Source organism: Canis lupus, chromosome 10 (genome assembly GCF_048164855.1).
Source record: "Canis lupus baileyi chromosome 10, mCanLup2.hap1, whole genome shotgun sequence".
Taxonomy (NCBI): Eukaryota; Metazoa; Chordata; class Mammalia; order Carnivora; family Canidae; genus Canis; species Canis lupus.
In genome coordinates, this window is record NC_132847.1 from 33,282,521 (window position 1) to 33,307,846 (window position 25,326).

Genomic DNA, 25,326 nt, shown 5'->3' on the forward strand with positions numbered 1-25,326 from the left:
ATTATAACAACAATAAACCAATGTGTTTTGAAGGCATATAACAGAATACAGAGTCTCTATAATACAATATTCAGAATACAGTCCAAAGTTGGCTACATATGGAAAATTTTAAAAATATGATTAATCTTCAAAAGCAAATATTTGAGATTACATACATTGGAGTTATCAGACAGCCATCTTAAAGCAACAATTACACACATGCTAAAATGTATAATAAAACATTCTTACAATGAAAAAAAAACTAGAAAATCTTTGCAGGACATGTCAAATATGAACAAAAAACAAAGTAGAAAACATTTAAGTTGGATAATATAATATCCAAAGTTAAAAACTCATTAGATGTGCTAAAAAGCAGAATAGAAAAGACAGAGGAAAGTGTCAATTAACCTGGAGATAAATTAATTGAAATTACCTTTCTTTGAAAAATGGAGAGAAAAACAAGTATGAAAATAAATGATCTACGGGATTGTGGAGTAATATCAAAAATTCTAACATTCAGGCAGCCCTGGTGGTGCAGCGGTTTAGTGCCGCCTGCAGCCCAGGGCCTGATCCTGGAGACCCTGGATCGAGTCCCACGTCAGGCTCTCTGCATGGAGCCTGCTTCTCCCTCGGCCTGTGTCTCTGCCTCTCTCTCTCTCTGTCTCTATGAATAAATAAATAAAATCTTTAAAAAAAATTCTAACATTCATGTAATAGGACTTTCAGGAGAGGAGTGACAGAAAAGGGCAGAAAAGGCATTTGAAGAAATAATGAGAAAATTTTCTAGAGTTTGTTGAAAGAAAAAGCTTAGAGTTTCAGTGAGCTCAGTGAAGTCAAAGAAAAAAATTCACGAATAAACCACACCTATAAACATCATAGTCCAATTGATGAAAGATGATAGATGAAGATAAAATCTTCAAAGCAATGAGAGGAAAAGGATATATCATATAGAGGGAAACAGCAATATGGTTGACCACTGGTCCTCCATTATAGAAGCTATAAAATTTTGAAACAATTTTAGAATGCGCATTGACCCCCAAACAAATACTAAAACAAGGAAAAACTCTCCACCAAAAATTCTACATCTAACATAAGTATACCTCATGAATTGAGAAAAATAAGACACATTTGGTGGAAGGAATCTAAGAAATCTTTCGCCAACAAACTGGAACTACAAGAAATATTAAGGGATGTTCTTAAGACCACACAGAAATGATAAACATACGGAAAGTTGATTCTTTAGGAATAGGTGAAGAACAAAGGAAATGGTACTGGCATTTCTTTATTAAAATATTTGTGGTGGACAAGGCTAGATGCCACTTTAGTTCTTCTTCAAAGTAGAAGTGCTGTCTGCAGACAGCCTTCAGTTGACATCTTCTGTGGCATCTCAGGTACACATTGCTTACATGCAATGATTGCTCAGGATGGAGGTATAAACATACAGCCATTTCTGAATACAAAAGTACTCTGATGGGTCATTTCAGCTTCAACATTCTTGATGGGGTGAACTGGTGATGTTGAATGTCTACTGTGGGTAGGTATCACCTTTACACAAAGTGTCTTCTTACCTTCTTTCTGTGGGTGTCATTCAAAGAACAGTACAAGCGTCATACACACTAAAATAATCATAACAATAACAGGAATGAAGACTCTAAAGGACAAATCCCTGAGGAGACTAAAAGGGCATCGGGTCATGATAAGGCACATAGTTTATAAAGAAAAAATAGTTATAAAATTGTATGCTCCAAATAACAAAGCATCAAAAGATTAAAAAAAAAAACAGTTTAAAAAAAAAAACAGTTTAAAACTGCAAGGAGATCTTCATAAAAATTTCAATTTTATTGGTAGATTTCTATAAGCCTCATTCATAATTAGACATATATATTGGAAAACATGTCTAGAAGAAGTAAAAATCTATATTTTTAAGAATTATACCCACATATATAAAATATATACATATTCTATTTTTTTAAATAAATATTTTATTTATTTATTTGAGAGAGCACAAGCAAGGGGGGGGGGGCAAAGCGGAGAAGGTGAAGCAGGCTCCCCATTGGGCAAGGAGCCAAATGAGGCTAGATCCCAGGACCCTGGGATAATGACCTGAGCCAAAAGCAGACAGTTAACTGAGCCACCCGGGTGCCACCATACTCTGTTTATTATATATGCTTATATATGCGCAACTGAGAACATGAATTAGTGATTAAAAAGAAAATTTAGTACTTAAGCTTGCAATCAAGGAAGATTCAGAATAATCTAAAGTAATGGTGAGTTGTGACTGAGTATTTCTCCTGAAGCTCTTCACATTGAATTTGACTTTCAAAAAATGCTAGAAATGAAATTACGAGCAATCAATTCAACACAAAATGTAGCTGGTATTCCGATATTTATTTAAATATAGGGCTTTTTTTAATCGATTGAATGCAAATGAGCCTAAATTGACAGTCTTCTAGATAGGACTTTCTGCCTTCAACATCATCCCGTCCCAGTATCACATTTCTTTTAGTGATAACAGATTAAATGTGCTGCTTCCTCCTGCACTGCAAGAAGTCTCTTGCCTGGTGTGAGAATCATTTGGCATTAATTAAGCCTACCTACCTCACAAGAGATCTAGACGTTCTAAAAAACCTTAGTTCACAGCTGTCATGTGGAATAAGCTATGAGTCAACACTGCTGCTTCCATTTAAAAATATCACTAACTTTAAACCTGTTGGGTTAGAATAAGCAGATAAGTAAGTCTGATTTCATGTAATGAAGATAAACAGGTGCATTGTGAAAAACTAATGGCTAACGGTTTCAAATGATGGGCAAAATAGATTATAATTTATGGACATGATTCTGTTCTCAAAAAGCAAATGACACTTTTGAAATAACCTAGACATAATATTCTTTCAAGAGAAAAGTGAATGGATATGGTTTTGCTTACTTTTGCTTTTAATTTTTAACTTCATTTGAAGGACTGTGTTAACATGTTGAATTTAGATATTCTATAAGCTCTGAATGTCATTGTTATATGTAGTTATTCACTTATTTGTCTAACTGTAGCTACTGTATTTGATGTATAAAGTACTAGGAATACAAAGAATAGCAAGATATTTTTCTGATTTCAGAGTCCAGTGCTTAACCACTTGTTTTAAATTTGGCTACTATTATAATCACCTGGTAGGCATGGAAGGTTATCTATGAAGTATAGATGATCAGGTTTCAACTCAGACTAACAAAATGCCATTATCTGAACATAGAGACTGAGAATGCTATGATCTGAAATACTGCAAGATGGTTTAAATGGGAAACAAGATTTGAGAAACTTATGCATACAGCCTATAAAGGGTACAAAATTCAGAAGAAATTATGTCTTTCAATTTTTAACTTAAAATACTTTCAAATTAAATTTTGACTTAAGATAATTAAACCTTAGGTTAAATATTTAGAAATTTCTGAAAATGTCTAACTTCTATCTGATGTTAATGCAAAACAGTCAGTAAACTATAAGGCTACAGAATGCCTCATATATATGACAGTAAAAGACAAAACAACTAAAATTATGTAATTTTGGAGAGGAATATGTGTTACAATTTTTAAATCTATTATTTAAAAAGAAGATTAAACTATCAACTTATTCTAGAATTTAAGAATATGCAAAGTAAAAATATTAAATAACAAAAGAGCTTTTTAAAGTTAAATACATCCAAATTGATAGCAAGAAATAAAATGGCATGGGTAAGGATAATTCTAATCAGTTCATAATACAGTAATAAAAGTGAAAAAAAAGGATTAAAAAATATGGTCTGGATGTAGACAATATATAGAAAGAAGTACATATTATCAGTAGTAGTGCCATATGCAAACAAATTAAACATGCTAGATTAGAAACAAATATAATGATAATTCTGGATGAAAATGCAGAATTAAAGTTTGTGTGAGATAGGCACCAAAAAGTTCAAACACTGAATTCTTGAAATTCAATAAATGAGGGGAGAAAACACGACACAATATAAAGCAAAATAAAGCTATATTAATTTGATACAGAGCAGATTTTAATACAAAATCTTATGTAGAAGTCACTATATAATGATGAAGAGTTCAATTACCCAGGAAGCAATAACAATTTTATACTTGTCTGCACGTAATAAGAACACTTGATATATATAAACTAGAAAATATTGATGGAAGTTCAAAGAGAAACCAACAAATCTTTATCTTATGAGAGCTGTCAAGATAAATATCCAAATTATGGACAGATAACCTATAATATATTTTAAAATGCACAATTAACAAACACAACATATATGATCCAAAGTCAAACAATTCTGGAATACATATTATTCTTAAGCACACTCTCAACATATAAAAAAATCACAATACATATTAGGTCCTGACACAAATACCAACAGATTTCAAAACTGTGACACATAGGCAGCCTTCCCTATGCACAATGTAAGTAAAAGAAGCAAAAGCCAGCTTAACCACCCATATGAATAAAGGCAAAGAGAATGGCATTGTGACTATCACTTTCTCTTTCGCTTATTTTTTGTATTGTCTTTCTCTATTTAGTAAAATATAAGCTCCAGAAACCTAGATATTTTTGTCTTTCTATTAGCTAATGAAACCCTGGTGCTTAGAATGTTGCTTGGTACATATTAGGCATAAGATTTAATTCCAACCTTGGTTCTAACAATTTATTGCAAGTTGATCTACCTCCATTTTCTTATCTGTACTATTTCTTACATGGTGAGGTTTTATATGAACTAAAAGAAAACATACATACACAAAAGACATTTTACATATTGCCACGCACATATTAGGCACTCAGTTAATATTAGCTATATGGTTATATGTAGTTTATTATATATGATGTATTACTTTTATGATTATCATGTTAGCAATAATTAACAATAGTATTTGGAAGGAATCTTTAAAAGCATATTTTTAAGAGAGTATTAATTTTCAGATATTTTGTCAAATATTCTCAAGACACTCTAAGACTCCTCTATGTAGTGTTTTCACTTGTTGCAGTAAATTTAAAAGTCTTAGTTATGCTAAGGCAATCATTTTTTCTGGTAGTGTTTGTGGGAGTTTGGCATCCCTCAAGTCTCTCAAAGTGTATTCCCAAAGACTACTTCATTTCCAACAGTCAAGATCTTTGATTTGGGAAGGACATACTTCCTTAATGTCCCAGGAACCTCCTATTCAGAGCTCTCTATGTTCATGACGGTAAGGTAGGTCCCAGGTTGTATCTAAACTGTAATTTTTTTTTAATTGATTTTCCACCTGCTGAGTTTGTACTGGCTCCTGTCAATGAAGACCACTCCATTTGGGATGTTTTCAATGACTGTTGGTACACAAGCATTCCTTCCTTACGTCTTTTTCTTTTCCTTTTCCTTTTCTTTTTTCTTTTTTACTTAAAAATCTGTCTCAAGATGATAACCTTTCATTTCTGGCAGACTAATGAAAACATTTTCCAGGCAGGTCACTAATTGTCACCTTAAAAGATTCCTGAGACTCTCTAGTAATGCAGACAATGAGTTTCCTACTATTCTGTAATTGTCATGCCATATGATGTGGCCAAGTCATCAGCCTCCAAAACTCTTCCTTTGCCACCTATAGATAAGGCAATTTTTAAAAAGATGAGTTCTTTGGCCATTTCTCATAATGTCCTTAATTATCATAAACCTTTCTTCCTATTTTACATGAATGCTGTGGACAGTCCTTGGTGTTATTATTCAACTTCATGGAAATGGTTAGAGGTGGGTAGACTGTCATATTTTTCTTAATCAGTAGGAAAAGCCTATATATATATTTTGTCTCAAGGTAATAAAAGCTGAAGTTAGGGATCCCTGGGTGGCGCAGCGGTTTGGCGCCTGCCTTTGGCCCGGGGCGCGATCCTGGAGACCTGGGATCGAATCCCACATCGGGCTCCCGGTGCATGGAGCCTGCTTCTCCCTCTGCCTGTGTCTCTGCCTCTCTCTCTCTCTCTGTGACAATCATAAATAAATAAAAATTTAAAAAAAAAATAAAAGCTGAAGTTAAAGTAGTAAACGTCTCTACTGACATGATTTTAGAGTCTTTCTCAAATTTGATGCTCCTTTAAGTCGTATACTAATTAATGCTCAACAAAAATACAATATCTCAGCAATTAGGATGACCATTTATGAAATTATATTGCTTTATCTTTCATATATTTCGGTCTGTCTTTGTAAGAATCTAAACTATGCTCCATTCCTTCCATTATTGGCAGAAGAAACTTACACTTGATTCTGTCTGGGATTTATCCAAATTCCAAAGAAATCATCATGCAGCCTCTAGGAAAAATCTAAATATATTCTTGTTTGTTTACAACTGCAGCAGTAAACTATCAGGCTAAATTACAAAAGGCCTCAAATCACCTATCAAAATAACCAGAGGTGAAATCAGGTGAGAAGACAGAACACATTGCCTTCTCTGAAGATTGTCAATGAACTACACACGGTTTTATATACAATGATAGCAAGTATGTCTTTAAGCTAATACATGATTTTTAAATGCTTTGAAAAAAGTGAGTGTTCTTTACCTCAGTAGAGACCCCAATTTAGAAAAATCATCGGATAAAATAATTTCTTAAGTGCTCTATTGTTTTGTAAGAAACTGACCATTACAAAGGAATAATGTGGAGGCTAAAGCAATGTGCTAGTTTATTAACTAGATTTATAACTAAGACCCAGCTCTATCCCCATGTTACCCAAGAGCTAAATCTATGAAGGCTGTAATGGGATGTCAACCTTTGACTCCGTAATCAGAAAATAATATTGTCGAATGTTACCTGATGATCACCTCTGGTGCTTTCAGAATGGCACTTCATGTGGCACTTCATGTGGCACTGGAAAAATATTTTCCAGAGAATCACTTATCACACAAAAGACAAATAGCCAGTGTACTCTATCATCATTCTTAGCATCCAGTCACCAACAGAAATCATTATAAAACTGTAAAAGCTGGACATAGAAAACTGAACACAACTCAGAGTTGCTTAGAATATTTCTATGCCGATTTTATAGAACTATACTCATGCACTTGATTTTTAATATATTCTCTCCATTTTATTCTGGCTTTCTAAATAGATTAAAACTGTTTCTTGCAGGAAAGCCCTGGCTCTGATAGTAACAACCAAAACAAAATCACTTGATTTTGTGTTCTTTTCCTGAGGAATTTCAACCCATTTCTCCAAGGACTGTGCCCATTTGACTAGAGGTTTCATTTAAAATCTTTTAAAAGCTTCAGCATTTACTCAGAAACCTCACTGTTTTACGTTACTGCAGTCTTCTGAGGCAGTAGAAAAAATGGAATTCTGATTTAGGAAGATAAAACATTCAAAAGTCTCAAGTTTCCATGTTCAAAAAGTAGTGTCAATGGCTTTATGAACAATGAGATCAAATGCTTCTGTTTAATTTTTTCTTCCCTTTATGACTTAGAAACAAGCTAACCATGCATCTAGGAAACCACCTTTGACACTAGACCCTGATCTATTGCAGGCTGGCTTGGCAACATACTTCAAGTGGTTTATGAAATCTACATTCTATTACTAATTAATACAAGTGAATTTTCTTAAACATCCTTTAAAAAAAAATCTCTGTGTTATTTAAAACCTAAAGACTGGAGATCCCTGGGTGGCGCAGCGGTTTAGCGCCTGCCTTTGGACCAGGGCGCGATCCTGGAGACCCGGGATCGAATCCCACGTCGGGCTCCCAGTGCATGGAGCCTGCTTCTCCCTCTGCCTGTGTCTCTGCCTCTCTCTCTCTCTCTGTGACTATCATAAATAAATAAAAATTAAAAATATATATATAAAAATAAAAATAAATAAATAAAACCTAAGGACTGTCTTCTGAAAAAGACATGAAGAAAAAGATATTGAATGCCAATGAAGGATATTATTAGGTATTATCAAGAAAAGCACAACAATAAAATAATAAGCAGTGATCTTCACATGAATATTTTTCAAGTATTCATGGAATACTGAAAAACTGTTCTAGCTAAAATTTTCAGACCTAGACTATATCATCTGATGGTTTTTAGGACAAGGCAATTTCTTCTACAGAACTTTCATATCAGTTCTAGATCCAGCAGATCCCGGTATCTGAAGTAGTTACTTCCTAAATAAAATGAAACAAAGGCAGAACCACATATTATCAGGTTATATCTTGATGCTCATATTCTGCATTTTCTTAGCTGTGTAATATAGCCATATCTAGTTCTGAGAGTTTTAGTTTGGAAATAAGATCAAGAATCTTGGTTTTATTTTGGCACACTGTAATCCTGAAGTACCCACTAAGATCATGATCTTTCTTTTAATAATTTTCTCTGTTGTGCTGCTTGTATACATAATTTCTGGAGTCAAAGATATTGCTGTACATTTTCAGTCACATCATAGTATTTGATAAATTACTATTAAACAAAAAGCTCAAAAAAAAATAAACAAAAAGCTCAAGGAAATCTGACACAGAAGCCTCAACTAAATTTGAATATCCTATATAACAAGTCAAGCAGAGAAGCATCTGGGTTGAGTATGTTCTCAAGCTTATGTTCTTAGTTTAGGCTGAAAGATGACTTCAAGAAAGAACTGAAAACAGAAATAAGGATTTTATACATCACTGATAAATGTGTAAATTGTTATAAACACTTGGTTTAACAATTTGGTGTCATCTTTAAAGGAGGAACTTTCCTTTAGCCTATGACTCAACAATTCTATTCCTAGAATCTGAAAAAGTTACTCTGACCAATATGGATCTGAAGATATAAGAAAACCTAAATAAGCAGCATCTTTCTTCATAATAACAGAAGCCTGGAAACAATATAAAGGGTCATTGAAAGGAAAATGAAAAAAAAAAAGTTGTGGTATGTTTATAAAATGGAGTCATATTTTATAGAAGAAAACGTGTTTCAAGGAATAGAAATAGCTTGTACAAAAGCCCTAAGATCAACTTTCACAAAATATAATAGGAAAAAAAGAAATATTTGAAAAATTCAAACTTGCTAAATATTTAAGATATAAATATTTGTTTTCACATAAAAATGTATAGTTGGCTCACAATTGCATTTTGATTCTCCATATATTTTTAATTTTCCACATTTTATGGTTAAAGAATGATATCTTTAAGTTTAACCAGAGTAAATTAGACATCCCAGTCCTATATTTGCCTTAAACAAAACGTCAAAATTGTAGCTAGGACAAATAAACTGTGTTTCTACAAAAATGTGTGATAAAAGGGAAAATAATTATTCAGGATAGAAACCCTTTTAGGGGGCCACTACTATGAAGAATTTATTTTATTTATTTATATTTTAAAGATTTCATTTATTTATTTACTTACTAATTTAAGAGAGAGAGCAGGAGAGAGAGAGAGATAGAGATAGAGAAGAGAGAGTGCGCACAAGCAGTGGGAGCATCAAAGGGAAGGGGAGAAGCAGGTATCTCACTGTGCAGGGAGCCTGATGTGGGGCTTGATCCCAGGACCCCAGGATCATAAAATGATCTGAAGCCAGACACTTAACTGACTGAGCCAAACACCCCCTATTAAGAATTTATTAATAAAACAGCAGAAATAGCTTTATAACTAGTGTTCTTTTTAGAAATGTGCATTTTTTTAGATAAAAATGATCCCAACACATTGACAAAAGTGATAAGACGAAACATGAACTTTACAGCATTAACACTTCTCAGCTAAGAAGCATAAATAGCTCCTATTCAACATTCCTAATGGAAATTGTCAGTGATGCCCATTACTTTTGTGGAAATGGAATGAAAGAACAAAAGCTGACAGCTAGGTTGATTGAAGAGAAAGCATTGTATCTTCAAATAATAACTGGCATAATAGAAACTCACAATAATGCTTTTGGAAAAGTACTCTCATTGATGTAATGTCTGTCATATATGTCAGTCATATGAAATGTTTAACTTGCCTAGGGAAGTAAAGATGCTAAAAAAGAAAACAATTTCTTTTGAATCCCCTCACAGAGAGGATTAAAGATCACATAGAAAAGCTATAAAAGTTCCCCCCTTCTTGTGCAATTTGGTAAAATGTTTGAAAAGAAGGGAACAAATCATTACACATTCTCAGCCACATTTTCTTTTCTGTGTCAAACTCATGTTAACTAAGAGGACTCATTTGTTCAAATCTTTAGCTGGATGTTACTTGGGAGATTGTCAGAACCTGCTTGACTTTCTGCCTGAAACCCCTTTGAGAATACATATAGTGTTTTTATGGCAAGTTTGTTACCACCAGTTGTTTTTCTGCATAGGGCAGATAACCAAGATCCTCTTCTAAGAGGTTAGCTCAGTTTTAAGGTGAATGTTGCCACTAGTCTTACTTGCAGCTATTACTTTTCATTGTTGGTGTGTTTTTTTGGGTACTGTCAATTTGGCTAAATTCTGATTCCCTATCTCGTTTCCTAGATGCTTATTTCTGCTGCCTGTTGGGCCCAGAATTCCCAAGGATGTCCATTCTTACCACTTGCTCCATTATCCTAATTATGACCTTATATTTTATGTAACTCAAAAATCTGGATTTGCAGGCTAGCAGCATGGCATGTACAATGAAATATACTGTATATATCATAAATAGATACAATAAATACTTAGGGGACAATATAGACTTCAAACCAAACCTGTTGTTTTCCAAAGTTCATTAAATTTCTACCTATCCACCTCCCAGTGTTACTCATAAATTTGCAAGCAATTCTTTATGGCATGTATACAAGGATACATTTCTTTCTGGCATTACATTGTCAACTGCCAGCCTTCCTCCAAAAACCACTAGTTAAAATGCTAGTCAAGAAAGTTGATTAAAATAGCTAATGCTTTACACAATCTCAAAAAGTTTTAGTAGTGTCTATGAAGGAAGGGTCAGAGGGGTATATCTATAAGCTTTAGGGTCTGGACTCAAGCAACTCAAGGTGCATGTTTTATGAAGGGGACCAGTTTAGCATATTATTGGATATTAATTGGGCAAGTTTAATAACCATAGTTTAGAATTCATGGTCACAGTAAGGAGAGGTTCTTGAAGTTAGCCTTGTAATGTGTTGTTTAATAAGCAAGCTATTTACCCAAGTGAGCAATTTTTTATCTGGGTAAGTTGATTTACAAGATTTTCCAAAGCCAAGTAATGAAATTATTTGATGGTTTATAGTATTATCTTCTTGAGAAATAATTTTGGAATAAGTAGTCAACTGATGTTGAAAGAGATAGTTTCCAAAAATAAAAAATAAAAATAAAAAATAAAAAGAAAGAAAGAGATAGTTTCCGTTGTAGGTTACACTAATTCAGCTGTGTAGATGTAAATAGTCTCGGTCATCAACATACATCATGGCAAACGCTCTATGCTTGCTGAACATAAAATTAAATTATGCAGTTTGAATGCAAGTTTGAATATATTAGTGCACAGATGGAGGTGCATTGGCTTTCCTTCCTTGTGAAATTGTAGTGATCAGACAAGGTAAAATCCACTGAAATTCTGGGATTATTTCCTTGTGAAGTTATAGATAAGCTTTGAGTTCATAATCTTGGGACTATAGCTAAAATAAACATATGGAGAACTGTTACTAGTTTCAGGATGGTTTAAGTGAGGGAGCAGGCACCTGTATTTAGATTCAAGGTAGGGAGGGATTATCATATGAAACTCACCTATTTATGAAAACTCAATTTATGTCAAGATTTTCTTTCTTCTCGACTACTTGAGAGCCATCAACAATCTTCTTAGCACTATCTGCCCTACATAAGTATCTCACCTTTTTCTTCTTGAAGACTGTTATCATTGATAGGATTTATTTAAATAGATCTTTTTCATTTTCCCAATAAATGAAATTTTGCCTAATTCTTGAGGGGTCCCTATGTCATGTACCAAATTTCTGGAGATTCAATCTCTGTCCTTTTCTTAGTCTTTAGGTTTGTTTTGATGATCTATTAACTCTGATGCCATAAAAAGTTTTTTTAAACATATAATCAGTATGCCAGACATATCTGCTATTTTTTTTAATTGATTGATATTCAGCTTTAATCCAAGGAAAATGCAAGTGAAGTTACAGAGAAAACTGCTGTACTACTGTAAAATAAAGCAGGCAAATATAGACTAGAGCATACACACAAAAATAATACTATAAAAGAGAAGAAATTGGAACAAAGATTCCAAGTAGTAAAGTATAATTGTGGGATCCCTGGGTGGCTCAGTGGTTTAGTGCCTGCCTTCGGCCCAGGGCGTGATCCTGGACCCCGGATCTAGTCCCATATCGGGCTCCCTACATGGAGCCTGCTTCTCCCTCTGCCTGTGTCTCTGCCTGCCTCTCTCTCTCTCTCTCTCTCTCTCTCTCTGTGTCTCTCATGAATAAATAAATAAATAAAATCTTAAAAAAAAAAGTATAATTGCTACAGGTAGATTCCAAATGAGGTTTGGACTTGTTAGGACAAGAAAGAAGGATCATAAACATTTATAAAAATTACTCAGCTCAGAATAAAAAGCATATAGTTGTTTGGAAAATCATAGCCTTTAAGGAGGTCTATATGATATAGTAAATATTAGTAAATATTATACTCAATATCATTAATATGATATTTAGTGATCTAGTATTCCTCTCAACCATACGCTTGAATGCTAGGTGATAATATAGTATCTAAGGAAAATCATTTACAAAAAAAGTATCAAAAAGGGTGCCTGGGTGGCTCAGTCAGTTGAACATCTGACTCTTGGTTTCTGCTCAGGTCATGATCTCAGAGTCCTGTGATCGAGGCTCATGTCCAGGCTACATGCTCAGTGCAGAGTCCACTAGAGATTCTCTCTCCCTTTTCTTCTGCCCCTCCCCAACTCATGCAAGCTCTATAAATAAATAAATACATAAAAACATTTTAAGATAAAATCTTAGAAAAGCTATCAGAAGACAAGATCTCCATCTAGTACAATATACAACTATTATATAGTCATTTTATGAGAACATATATTTTGAATTTACTAAACATTAAAGAAGGAATTTTAGAAATACAGTGATCCAGAAGCAACACTATCCAAGAAATAATGGTGAATTACCTAAGGAGAAGGAAAGAATTATCTGTTTAGAAACCATAATGAAGACAGTGATACCTTATTACATCTAAGACCAGTGGTATAAAGATTGTTGAAAAGAAAAATCATCACCACAGAAATATACAGAGAAAGCTATGTCCTGGCAAATCCAGATTAATACTGAAATAGAAACAGGTAGGGAATGTAGGGGTACAGTGGTAAATTTTATGTATTATTTTGACTGGCTAAAGATGCTCAGATAGCTGGTAAAACATTATTCTGGGTGTGTCTGTGAAGGTATCCCTGGGAAAGATTAGCATTTGAATTAGTAGACTGAGTAAAGATTTCCATCACCAGTGTAAGTGGGAATCAACCAATCCATTAAAGGCCTGAATAGAACAAAAATGTTGAGAAAGGGCCAATTCACTCTGTGCTTCAGCCGAGACATCTATCTTCTTGTTCTTGAACATCAATGCCCCTAGTTTTTGAGCCTTAGGACTTACACTATTTTAATACCTCCCTACCACTGCCACTAAACACCATTGTCAGGTTTATTGACTTGGACAGAATTACACAACTGGCTTTCCTGGTTCTCCAGTTTACAGATTTACAGGTGGAAGATCATGGAACTTCTCAGCCTCTATAATCATATAAGACAATTCCTATAATAAATTTCCTCTTATATATATCTATATATCTATACATATATCCTGTTGGTTCTGTTTCTCTGGAGAACTCTAATACAAGAAATTACGGACATGAAAGAATTTATTGATAGTGGGCCATGATTTTGAAAGTGATAACTAGAAGAGTTTCAGGACCTGGGGAGAGATAGTGAAATTGGAATAAAGTAAAAAGAGCCATATAGAGCCTTATGAGCATTTTAATGTAGAAGATGAGAGGGACCTGGGAATCTGAAGTTTATTTTTACCAAAATAAAGATCTGGTGTAAAGAAGTTAGTGATCTTAAGGCCAGTAATAGTAGTAAGACTCTGAGTTTTAGAAAGTTAAAAATGCATATTAAAGCCACTGATGGGGGGATCCCTGGGTGGCTCAGTGGTTCAGCGCCTGCCTTCTGCCCAAGGGCATGATCGTGGAGTCCTGGGATCCTGTCCCGGTGGCGTGGAGCCTGCTTCTCCCTCTGCCCGTGTCTCTGCCTCTCTCTCTCTCTTTATCTTTCTGTCTCTCTATGTCTATCGTGAATAAATAAATAAAATCTTTAAAAAAAAAAAAAAGGCCACTGATGGAAGAGAACAAGCTGAAGGAAGGGAAATCTTGAGAATTATGAAAAGTTTTTTTAGTCAAATTTTATAGTATGTTATTCGATTTCTGGATAAATGCTGAATAATATGTATATACTGTGGGTAGTGATACTTACAATCTGTTACTAAATTAAAATTAATTGCATTGAAAGATATTAAAATTCATTAAACATTTTTCAGTTCATTTACATTTAAAAATCATAGAATCCAGAAATTAGTAAGCCTCCTTTATTTCAGAAACAAATGATAGAACTAACTAATTTGTTCAGTATATTTACAATTATGGAATATAAAACTCAGAATTAAAACAAACATATATTAACTCCTAACCCAGTTTTCCATCTAAATTCCAACATCTTCATATATTGAATGCAGGGATGTATGTAGGTGTTTGTTTGCTTGTTTTTTTACCACATCATACATGCAATGAAGTTACAAATAATTTGAAGTGATTAAAAGAAAATATGACCTTTTCTTTTTTTTAAACTTTCAAATCTCTAGTTAGAACAGGTTCAGATATATTACAGCAATAAACTCAGGTTCACTTACTGTTCATGTGACACATGGATATTATCATTTAATTTTAGCTCTTCTCCATATTTTCTTCTTTTAGGAAAGAGTCTAACATTATTTCTCCCATTTGGAACATCACTAGTCACTATATCAGGGGAAAAAAGAACAAAGTATACACCTGCTCTTAAAGTTTTCAATATGAAAGTGACACATATAGTTCCTATTAATTTTTTTCAAGGCAAATGTCATGGCTTCACCTAATTATAAATGTGTGCAAATCAACCATATTCCTCGAAAATAACTGAAAGTAATGGTAAACATAACATAAACATAAACAGTATGGCTACCATATTCTACTTTCTAATCAACATATATTCAGTTCCTTCTTTCCAGACCAAAACACATTCCTTTTTCAAGGGAGAAATACAAAAGTCCTATGTAGGTCAATATACCCATAATCAAGAACAGTGTCTCTGAGAGTTCATGGAAATTTCTTAATAGGGGTCCTGTGAAGTAGTCCTAAACTGGTCCTAGAGTTCTAGATGTGGTTTTACTTGGTCTGGAGACCTGTATATTTTTTTAAAAGAGGAAGTAGGGATTTTATGTTCCCATTCTTCAATATTCAATGGCAGAGGAAAAGAAGGAACTACAATGAATACCTCATCTTAGAAAAGGAAAGAAAAGAAGGGAGAAAAATACTGGTCTTTGATTCTTGGTTAGTAGGAACTAGGATATCTTTATGAGCAGGTATTTTGAGGCATGTTTAGTTAGCTACTTCCTTAATTAATAACATCTCTGTCCATTACTTCTCATAACTCTGGCACTGACACCTGGGAGATTTTTTCTTTTACATTATCCTCAAGTAGATAGTGATAAATTTGTCCTTGTTAAAAGCTCAGCCGGTTTCTCAGCCTATCTACTATCCAAATAGTTGGGGGCCCTAAGATCATTTTTAGACCTAAAATAATGTTAAGTCCAGACTGATATTTCTTTTAGCCTTATATCTCTTTCCAAAACTCAGTGAACTCGGGATACCTGGGTGGTTCAGCGTTGAGCGTCTGCCTTTGGCTCAGGCTGTGATTCTGGGTCTGGGCATTGAGTCCTGCATTGGGCTCCCTGCGGGGAGTCTGCTTCTCCCTGTCTATGTCTCTGCCTCTCTCTGTGTGTCTCTCATGAATAAATAAATAAAATCTTTTAAAAAAAATTGAGTGAACTTACCTGATTTTAAACAGCACCATGTGCCAATATCCACAAAGTATCCTTTGAGTTATAATTCTCATTATTATATATTATTAATTTAATTTAATATTAAATTTCTTTATTTTTTCTATTTCTTTCTTTTCTTTCTTTCTTTTCTTTCTTTCCTTCTTTTTCCTTCCTTCCTTCCTTCCTTCCTTCCTTCCTTCCTTCCTTCCTTCCTTCCTTCCTTCTTCTCTCATGTCTCATTCTGTCTCAAGGTAATTATGAGTGCCTTGAGTTTATCATGTGATGGTAGAAATCACAGCTCTTTAGTTTTCTGTGAGCCATTTTTACCATTTGCAGTGTTAATGTTTCACTTGCAATACACCTTAGATTGGATGTTTATTCTCCCATGCTTTAGGTTTTTCAAATGTTTTCACAATAGAGTAGTGGCCTTTGAGGACAACCTTGATAGATCTTAGTTTCTTTAAACTGTATTTTGTAAAAAGATTTATTTATTTTAAAGAGACCGTGAGTGCAGGAGTTTAGGGGGAGAGAGAGTCTTAAGTAGTCTCTATCCTGAGCTTGGAGCCTCACTCAGGGCTCAATCTCACGACCATGACCTGAGCCAAAACCAAGAGTCAGAAGATTAACTGACTCTGCCATCCTGGTGCCCCATCTTAAACTGTTGTTTATTTATAATTATATTATACCAAAGTGAGAATCTTTTGTATCTCTCAAACCTCAAAGTTTCCAATATTAGACTTTTTCTTTTTTTTTTTTTAAGATTGTATTGATATATTTGAGAGAGTGAGAGAGGGCATGGGTGGAAGGGAGGGAGAAGGAGAAGCAGGGAGCTCCATGCAGGGCTTGATCCCAGGACCCCAAGATCATGACCTGAGTTGAGAGCAGACTCTTGACCAACTGAGCCACCCAGGCACCCCCAATATTAGATTTTTTCTAATCCCTTTTATTCCTGCTTTCAAATTTCCCAGTTATTTCCTGAGTTCAACTCTTTCCTATACCTTACCAATGACAGTCTCCAATGAACAGTACACATAGCTAATATTGTATTGTCTGACTTCTCCCCCTAGCATATGTGTTTAATTAACAAAGACAGCAGTATTACCAAAAAACAATTTCTACTGTCTAACTTGCAGGGTTTCTTTCACACCTTGGTTTACAGTTTCCTTGCTATCAGCCATCTAACCGTTAATCCTAACCATCATCTTATGATTTTATTATGAAGACAGTCAACCACTGGTTTCAGTTTCTTTCTTTTTTTTTTTTTTTTTTAAATTTTTATTTATTCATGATAGGCACACAGTGAGAGAGAGAAAGGCAGAGACACAGGCAGAGGGAGAAGCAAGCTCCATGCACCGGGAGCCCGACGTGGGATTCGATCCCGGATCTCCAGGATCGCGCCCTGGGCCAAAGGCAGGCACCAAACCGCTGCGCCACCCAGGGATCCCATGGTTTCAGTTTCTTGTTACTTATGTACCTTAAAAAACATGCAAACTAGCTATAGTAGAAGGGAGAAAGAGAAAAGGAACCTGAACAGTTAGTTACTTACGTATCTTAAAAAACTTCTTTCTAGAAGCAATGTATGTTATTTCCACTTGCATTTCATTAACCAAGTAAGTCACCTTATCACACTTAACCTCAGGGTTCTAGGCAGTGCAATCCTATCATGTGTCAAGATGATTGGTACTTCTAACTATTACATAGGTCAAATTAATCAGGTATTAGAATTTTACATATTTAGATTAAGAGAGAATGATGATACCATATTTTGTTTACCCATCAACATTAAATATCAAGGTTGTTCAATAAACTTTGATTCAACTCAGGTAAACAAAATGATCTAATTAGCATTTCAAATAATCAGTGATTAACAATTAATCACTGTTAAAATCAATGAGAACATTAAGTGGTAAATTACAACACTACTCCATTTCTTACTTGGCATCTGTTTCTGAGCTCTAAACTAGTCCATTCTGAATTATAATTATCTGAAATATCCTTAAAAATATAACTTCCTTAAAAGTAATTGTTTTTTTTAATACCTTTTTTTAAAAAAAATATTTTATTTATTTATTCATGAAAGACACACAGAGAGAGAGAGAGAGGCAGAGACATAGGCAGAGGGAGAAGCAGGCTCCATGCAGGGAGCCTGATGTGGGACTCGATCCCGGGACTCCAGGATGATGCTCTGAGCCAAAGGCAGGTGCTAAACCACTGAGCCACTCAGGGATTCCCAAAGTAATTGTTCTTTAAGTAATAAAATTTACTAAGAAACATCATTGTTATCTCTGCATCTACAACTCCATAACTGATTCCATAAGTCACCCCAATATTCTTTATTCACTGACACTAACACAATCATAAGGGATGTTACAGTCATTAAGAACTATATTCTTTGTCTTTTAAGGGACTATAAGATCACTCCTTTCTTTATCTAAAGTTAAACACACCCCAAGGCCGAGAGGTGGTGTCATGCCATCGTTGCCCCAAGTTATATGCATAATATAGGCCTTGCATATAAAATACCTTAAAAAAAAAGAGAAATACTGTATCCAGTCTTTATTTTTCCTGTTACAATGCTAGGGAGAGAAAAGGGATTTGGAAGAGTAGGAAGTTTCTTTCTTCTCAGAGGCATGCCATCTCTACAACTTTGTCTCAAATCTTAGCCATACTTGATATCTATTTTCAGAGTACTGAATTACTCTTTTGCTTTTTTTTAAACTTTGCTTTTTAAAGATTTTATTTATTTATTTGAGAGAAAGAGAGAGATAGCTAGAGAGTGCATGAGTGGGGAGGAGAGGGAGAAGCAGGCTCTCCACAGGCAGGGGGCCCAACATGGGTATTGATTCAAGCACCTGGGATCATGACTTGAGCCAAAGGCAGATGCTTATCTGACTGAGCCACTCAGGCAACCCTAAAAAAGATTTTATTTATTTGAGAGAGAGAGAGAGAAAGAGAGGGCACGAGCAGGGGCAGAGACAGAGAAGCAGACTCCCCACTGAGCAGGGAGTTCAAATTGGGACTTAATCCTAGGACCTTAGGGTCATGACCTGAGCTGAAAGTAGATACTTAACCAACTGAGCCAATCAAGCACTGCTTTTTTGCTTTATTTTGAGTAATTATTTGGGGCTGGAAAATAAAAAGGATTAATATTAATTGATCATTTAGTATTATATTATGGTAAAATCCTTTGTAGGTTATATTTCATTTGACCTGCTAGCACTTTTTAAGGATTTATTTATTTATTTTAGAGAGAGACAGAAAGAGAGAGCATGAGCAGAGGGAGGAGAGAGGGAGGGAGAATCTCAAGCAGACTCTGTGCTGAGCATGGAGCTGGACATGGGACTTGATCTTATCACATTGAGATCATTACTGAGCCAAAACCAAGAATCAGATGCTTAACCACCCAGGCACCCCTGACATGCTATCATTTTTATAAACTCAGAGAATCTAATTTTTTCTCAAGAGTCAGAATTTGTAGATAGTGGAGGCGGAACTAATTATCAGACCCGTGTCTCCAAGTCCATATGTCCTATCATGTTACACATCATCTCAAAATACATAGAAGGTATTCAATACATGTTAATTCAAAATTCAAAGCACTGTTCTAGATCCAGTGTAGAGGGGAAAAAAAAGCTCAGCCTTTTTCTTATAATGATTTATGATCTTATAAGGACTGGGAGCAGAGGTAATATTTGTGGTGGTCTTTGGGGAGTAAGGTTTTCATATCCTGAGCTATGGAAGTTTGCATTACATGCTGAGAACAGCATGAGAAAAGTTGCAAAGGAGAGTGCACACTATCTCTATATGGCTGGTACCTTCAGTGAGAAATAAGTCTAGTGAGGAAGGAGGCAGTGGATCATAGAAAGCCTTGAAAACCAGCTAAAGAATTTGAACTTTTACCCTGAACTTTACAATGAATTGCCTTCTTCTTCTTGTCTTCTTACAAATGACATAGTTTGTTTCTAAAGACACTAACTCCCTCACCTTTGCTTGAATGTTTGCCACAAAACAATGAATTCATCCCACGCTTTTTAATCATTTTTTGGGATGGCCTCTTAACATTGAACCAAACTACAAATACCATTCTCAGAAGCCTTATGAAATTGCAAAACTGTTTCTGGGAATACAACATAACTTTTGGCCTGAAGATTTCCTTTGGATTCTAATATTTTTGTTTGAATTCTACTCCTATCCATTAGCACAGTGTCCTCTCTAATGTCCTTGTTTACTCCAAACCCAATATTCTGAAAAGAGAAATGGAATGATGTATTTGGTTTAGGCTAGACACTGACTGAGTGATGACATTTAAGCACATTTTGAGTTAGAACTAGTGCACTATAAACAGCAATTGTGGCTGAGGAGTAAGGAGGATGGGCAATTATGCTTCTAGTAGGCTATTTTTCATGTCCATAACTGGACATAAATATAGGCAATTCAGAGCAGGAAGAAATATGACTAGAACTCAGCTTGGCTGACTTAGTTGCGAGCAGAAAAAGGATCCTGAAAAGGGCTGGGAGTTTGTCCATATTTGCCTCATTTGTTTTCAAGAGGAGTCTGTTTCTGCCTCATTGATTTCGACTCCTCATTGAGTCATGCTCCCATGCTTGTTAAATATCACTTCATTGCTTTCAATTTCATCCTTAGCATCTCATAAGTAAGCCACTGCATAGTAGCACCAAGTTTCAGCCCCCAATCAAGTGCATCATGGCCCTATTTTTCCAACCATGTTCATTTACCTCACTGATCTGAGCCATGAAGATTTCTTTCTTTGTCAGCCACTCTGTTACATCACATCAAGGGACTTGTCACCACCAGGAGCAGTGACACACTGGAAAAAAAAAGAACAGTTTTCACCTTGCAGTATTTCAATAGCACATGAAGGTGACACACAGGATACAGGAAAGAAAGTGGTTTTCCCCCTGCCACCAGTAAAAGTGCTCTTTCACTTTCCTACCCTCACAGATGTATCTCCAATAGCTTCCAGAGAGAGAAATTACTGTGAGCTCCTCATGCTAACTGTTCAGGACCACAGTTTGAATCTACTGAACTGCTTACTTTAAAGCAAGAAATTGATCAGGACTTATATTATCATCTCTTTTATCCCTGTTCATCTCAGGCCATCAGTTATTCAGAAAACATTCATATTTTCATATTCTCATAAAATGCCCTACCCCCATCTCCTTGCAAACTCTCTAGACACGTGATTTTATTTTTTTAATATTTTTAAAAAGATTTTATTTATTCATTAGAGACATGGGGGGGGGCAGAGACACAGGCAGAGGGAGGAGCAGGCTCCATGCAGGGAGCCCGATGTGGGACTCAAACCCAGGACTCCAGGATCATGCCCTGAGCCAAACGCAGGCCCTAAACTGCTGAGCCACCCAGGAGTCCCTAGACATGTGATTTTAAAAAATCCTTTCTGACCTCAAGTTCTCTTGATGTTTCCTTAATCTTCTCACTCTTAGTGAAAACGGGAGCTCTCTTGCTCCATGGCAAGCAGTTTCTCTTTCTTTTTTATAATAAATTTATTTTTTATTGGTGTTCAAATTGCCAACATACAGAATAACACCCAGTGCTCATCCCATCAAGTGCCCCCCTCAGTGCCCATCACCCATTCACCCCCATCCCCCTACCTCCTCCCCTTCCACCACCCCTAGTTTGTTTCCCAGAGTTAGGAGTCTTTATGTTCTATCTCCCTTTCTGATATTTCCTACCCATTTCTTCTCCCTTCCCTTCTATTCCCTTTCACTATTATTTATATTCCCCAAATGAATGAGAACATATAATGTTTGTCCTTCTCCGATTGACTCATTTCACTCAGCATAATACCCTCCAGTTCCATCCATGTTGAAGGAAATGGTGGGTATTTGTCATTTCTAATGGCTGAGTAATATTCCATTGTATACATAAACCACAGCAATTTCTCTTGTGGGCCTCCCTAGTGGAAGATGTTTTATCCCTTTTATTCTTTTAAACTATATACCAGAGATAGTGTAGGTCTTTTCCTGCTTTCCATTCTAAAATGCAAACCATTTATCTTAGCTACTTCTCAAAACATCAGCTTCTTTGAAGTTCATATCAACCAGCCACTAAAACAACAAAAAGGCAAATTAGCCTTTCTTTAACTTGCCATTCACCAACATCTTAGGTATCAACATCACCCTTTTCAAATACTGAAAAGTATTTTGTATTCTTCCTCACTTTCTTCTATTTCTTTACTTCTGTCACCACCTCAATGACCTCAGCCTCCTTATGGGGATGTACAAACATGAGCTCCTTAGTTTCTTAAACTATTCATTTTGAATTACGGTTTTCTCCACTTCATCTCTGTCATGATCACAACTCAGAATTGGTCATAGCTATTGGTTCTTTCCTTTATCATTTCCTGGTTATATATGTTTCCTGTGTCATTACATTGAATAATAATTGAGATTGAATAAAATATAAACTTTACTGCTTTAAAAAGACAATCTTAAGGTAAATAGTCTTTTTTTTTCTTTTAAGAGCATAGTGGTGAAAACTAAAATGATAAATAGTATACTTTGATGCCACTGCTGTGATTAATGGAATGATGTCAGCATGTTTGTCTCCTATTGTTTTTGTTCTAACAGTGCAAATGTCAATGCACTAAAAGGCATGTAACATCTTAGTATTATTTTAAAATAATTTTGACATTGCAAATCCCTTCAAAGTGTCCAAGGGTGTTCATGGGTCTGTGAACTAAACTGAGAACAATTGCTATGGAGTATTTGTTTGAAAGTAAAGAAAAAGTCATGTGAAGAATGAATTTTAAATTAGATACAGAGTTCTTGATGTTCTGAAATTTGTATTATGCTAGAGTGGACAAAAAGTAATATTTTAGGGCAGCTTGGGTGGCTCAGCGGTTTAGCGCCACCTTCAGCCCAGGGCCTGATCCTGGAGACCCGGGATTAAGGGCTACCTGCATGGAGCCTGCTTCTCCCTCTCTGCCTCTCTCTCTCTCTCTCTCTCTCTGTCTCTTATGAATAAATAAATAAAATCCTTAAAAAAAGTAATATTTTAAAGTGGTTATTGTAACAGAGCAAAAAGTAGCATATCTTGATTCTTAAGAGTGGCCAAGAATTTGAAAAACAGAAGAAAAGGAGGTCTAAAGAAAGCTCTACACATAAGCACCAAAGAGTTTGGGTATCATGTTTAATAGAATGTTATTTAAGGATCAGAGGATGATTAACTTGCAGCATTGAAGTGAATAAAAGGTATAAATATTCAGCTATTAAATGTATTGTATTATGTAATTGAGAGACTTGATTCTGTTGTTCAGAGGGCAAAGCAGAAGACAGAATTAGTGTAAAGAAGATATTTCTAATTATGCCAGTTTTATAAATGGTAACATTCTCACTGAAAATATTCATGTTTAAAATAAATTCTCATTTTTTTTCCGACATACTTTAGGGATAAGTGATACTTAGAAGGAAAGTTGGCCTTGCACTCTGCGGTCTCTGAAGCCCATTACCAAGTAAGAGTTTACATATTTTTGTGATTTACCGTGGTTCCCAAATGTACCATCTGAAGCCAAAACTGCATGGCAGCTTAGACATTCAATCAAATTATTTTTCCTAATACTACTCAAATAAACATAACCTGATTTTATTTAGGTTTGGGCTATTCTTACATCACACAAGAGCTATCTGTTTCCCCAGGAACACATCTCATAATTTAAAATTCATAACATGTTCTTATTTCACCCACCTTTGATTGGAAAATATAGGAGTTATTTAAAAGTGATTATGATTGTGTATATCCAATAACTAGATTAAAAGGCATTTATCACTCTTTTTTAAGTAAAAAAACAGATACTTGATTAAAGACATCTACTTTGGGCACAAAAGGGAGAGCAAGAGACTGACATTTTTTAAAAGTTTGAGATCTAGGGAAGCTAATGAAAGTTATTACCAGAGGAAAGTTTTTATGAGCTTCATTTCACTTTTAGGATCTATGATGCAGATTATTTGGGAACTCAGTGGGTTCTATATATGTATATGCTGCCTCTGAACTTGAGTTTGGCTCCTCATAGCCTAATTTGGCTCTTTGGTAGCATTCATTCTGAAATGTGCTGGAAAAGTCTAGACATTCAGATATCGAATCTAACATTTCTAACCAATGGGATTTCAGTAATACATCTGATGACTATGTAGCTATAAAGCATAGTAGGAACATACCGAGGACTCTTTAGTTCCTCTGCTTAGCTCCCTAGAGCAATACCTTTCATACTGAAACAAGAGTGATCGAAGGACAAAATAGGTTCTCCTCTGCATGGTGCATTCCCAAACTATTCATTATTTTTAACTTGAATCCTGTGATTCTGAGGAATAACAACCCAAAGAGAATATAAAGAAATGAATTGACTATTCAATGCCCAAAATTTCTAAACCTTATACAACTTGGAATGTGTTGAATCTAATTGTTTGGACAAAATTAAATTTTTAAGTGAGTATAAAAATTGAATCATGGCTTCTCTATGCTTATTTTAAATTCAAACACGTTTAATAATACATCTTTGCACATGTATTATTTTACCTAAACTGCTCAGTAGAGAATAAATATGTGTACACTTAAAAATATTCCTAAAGTTAAAAAAAAAAAAAAAAACACAAAATTTCTTTCCTATCAACTCAAATTCCACTTTTTAGGGTAAATTTTTTTGCAAATTCCCTCTCCCAGAAATCTATAGGGGCACCTATTAATCTTCAAATGGGATAATACTTTACTTATTTTAAAATTAATTTCCTTTTTACTGTATTTTTGAGATCCTTCCATGTGAACACATACTAATTATCATTTTTACCAGTTTAATAGTATTCCATTATATACACTATATTATATACACTATAATTTACATAAGAAGTCCTGGATGACCAAATCAATTATCCCCAGTTTTTGGTATATGAAAAGCAAGTTAAAGTGAGTATTATTGCCCATATGTTTTTGCACACATATTTTATTATTTTTTAAATGTGAACTTGCAGAGTTAAAAGGTATATGCATATAAAACTTTTATAGATATAAACATTCTTATATTTAGTTTCAGTTGCTGTTGATGATAACTTTAATCAGACTTACTAAGATATTTAATAAATACAATTTGTGAATTGAGAATCAGACCTCCAAAGTATAAAACAATAGTCAAACAAAAGAGGACAGTTTTTAGTAATATAAATTATGCTTTATGATCTATATATGCTAAATACAATGAAAATTGTTCTGTGTTTTATTCAGGAAATGGGTTCCATGTAATTTACAAATGAGGTCTAATTGGATAGATCTTATTTGTTAAACACAAAATATCATAATTTATTTATTCTACT

At 34.7% G+C, this 25,326-nt stretch overlaps 1 protein-coding gene across 18 annotated transcripts in view; it reads left to right on the forward strand.

Annotated features, from left to right (window-relative positions):
• Nucleotides 1-25,326, forward strand: part of LOC140641448 (uncharacterized) — a 167,458-nt gene that overhangs the window by 58,101 nt on the left and 84,031 nt on the right. For 12 of the 18 annotated variants that reach the window (XM_072841337.1, XM_072841334.1, XM_072841336.1 and 9 more), the window contains one exon: nucleotides 23,414-23,477. The exons of 1 other annotated variant lie outside the window; for it this stretch is intronic. The gene's annotated coding sequence lies outside the window, so the exon portion shown is untranslated. Of the gene's footprint in view, nucleotides 1-5,686; nucleotides 5,727-23,413; nucleotides 23,478-25,326 lie in introns of all 18 variants that reach the window. 5 more of the 18 variants (XM_072841346.1, XM_072841348.1, XM_072841344.1 and 2 more) reach the window with 1 other exon arrangement.